Genomic DNA, 2,281 nt, shown 5'->3' on the forward strand with positions numbered 1-2,281 from the left:
TCTTCTGAGCCCAGTGTCAGGATCTGCTGCTGGAGCTCCATCCCTGAGACAAGATAGTGCAGGTCAGAGTCAATGGATTTAGCTATATTTGGTGCCTAGTGACAAGAGCAGAATCCACCTCAGGCAGAGTGGAAGTTATAACCATCAATGACTCCTTTATTGACCTTAGCTACTCAGTTTCTATAGGTTAATATGATTCTACACATGGTGAGTTCAAGGGAACTGTCACAGCTAAGAATGGAAAGCTGGTGATCTATGAAAAAGCCATTATTATGCTTGAAGTGTGATCCTACAAATATTAAATAGGGAGATGCTGGAGTCAAGAATGGAGTAGAGTCCACTGGTGTCTTTACCACCTTGAAAAAGTCCATGGCTCACTTGAAGGATGGAGCTAAGCATGTCATTACTGCTGCCCCTTCTGCTAATGTTCATGATGGGAGTAAATCAGGAGAAATATGATAATTCCCTTAAAATTGCTTCCTGCACTACCAACTGCCTGGGTCCCATGGCCAAGGTCATTCATAACAACTTTGTCATTGTGTAAGGACTCATGACCACAATCTATTCCATCACTGCTACCCAGATGATGGTAGATGGTCCCTCTGGCAAGTTTTGGCAAGATGAGTATGGCAATTCCCAAAAACATCCTTGCTTCCATTGGTGTTGCTGTGGCTGTAGGCAAGGTCCTACCTGAGCTGAAGGGGAAGCTCACAGGCGTCGATTTCCATATTGCTACTCTTTGTCTATCTAATGTGGATCTAACCTGCTTCCTGGATAAGCCTGCCAAATATGATGATATTAAGAAAGTGGTGAAGCAAGCATCAAAGGGACCCTGGGAGGGAATCTTGTATCCTGTGATTTTAACAGCAATACTCACCCTTCTACTTTTGATATTGGCACTGGTATTGTCATCAGTGGCCATTTTGTCAAGCTCACTTTCTGGTATGACAATGAGTATGTTATAGCAACCATGTAACAATAGATCTTGTGGTCTACATGGCCTCCAATGAGTAAAGTGAAAAGCTGTGATTCTTCATCCCCCAACAAAATGGTGAGCCAACATCCCTCACCTATTTCCCTATACTAGGGATACTGTACTCTACTCATGGTCCTTACCTCAAAACACCTCTGTAGTAGAGGGAGAATCAGAGCCCTATGTTATATACCATCCAAAAAGTCACCATATTCAGTGTAAAATTTTTTTTAATCCTTCCTTGGAATCTTACCTCCATCTATTTGGATCAGATCTAAAATGTTCTAGGATGTGATCCTATACTCTATCTAAATTTTTAGTATTCTTATTGGGTTCTAGAGCATACCAGCAACAATCTTTTTTTTTCCTTTTATTTTTTTCCATATAAATATTTTATTATTTTCCAGTTACATTTAGAGATAGTTTTCAACATTTGTTTTTATAAGATTTCGAATTTCGAATTTTTCTCCCTCCCCAAGAAAGCAAGTAATCTGATATAGGTTATGTATGTATAATCACATTAAACATATTTCTGCATTAGTCATGTTATGAGAGAAGAATCAGAGCAAAAAGGAAAAACTTCAAAAAACAACAACAACATCAACAAAATAATAGAAATAGTTTGGTTTGGGGCAGCTAGATGGTGCAGTGGATAGAGCACCGGCCCTGGAGTCAGGAGGACCTGAGTTCAAATCCGGCCTCAGACACTTAACACTTACTAGCTGTGTGATCCTGGGCAAGTCACTTAACCCCAATTGCCTCACCAAAAAAAAAAAGAAAAAAAAAGAAAGAAATAGTATGGTTTGATCTGCATCTAGATTACACAGTTTGTTTTTTCTGGATTTGGAGAACATTTTTCATCATGAGTCCTTTGGAACTATCTTGGACCATTGTATTTCTGAGAAGAATGACGTCTAAGACGGTTATCAAATCAACACATAATGTTGATGATACTGTGTACAATGTTCTCCTGGTTCTGCTTATGTCACTCATCATCATAAGTCCTTCCAGGTTTCTCTGAAATCTGCCTGCTCATCATTTCTTACAGCACAATAGTATTCCATTACATTCATATACCACAACTTGTTCAGCCATTCCCCAATTGATGGGCATCCCCTCAATTTCCAATTCCTTGCTACCACAAAAAGAGCAGCTATAAATATTTTTGTACATGTGGGTTCTTTTCCCTTTTCCATGATCTCCCTGGGAAAAAGACCTAATAGTGCTAATGCTGGGTCAAAGGGTATGCATAGCTTTATAGCCCTTTGGGCATAGTTCCACACTGCTCTCCAGAATGGTTGGATCAGT

General features: G+C 39.7%; 1 pseudogene; it reads left to right on the plus strand.

Moving 5' to 3' along the window:
* Window positions 1–255: 255 nt before the first annotated feature.
* On the plus strand, window positions 256–1,014 carry LOC122754624 (annotated as a pseudogene).
* The last annotated feature ends 1,267 nt before the right edge of the window (window positions 1,015–2,281 follow it).

Source organism: Dromiciops gliroides, chromosome 4 (genome assembly GCF_019393635.1).
Source record: "Dromiciops gliroides isolate mDroGli1 chromosome 4, mDroGli1.pri, whole genome shotgun sequence".
Taxonomy (NCBI): domain Eukaryota; kingdom Metazoa; phylum Chordata; class Mammalia; order Microbiotheria; family Microbiotheriidae; genus Dromiciops; species Dromiciops gliroides.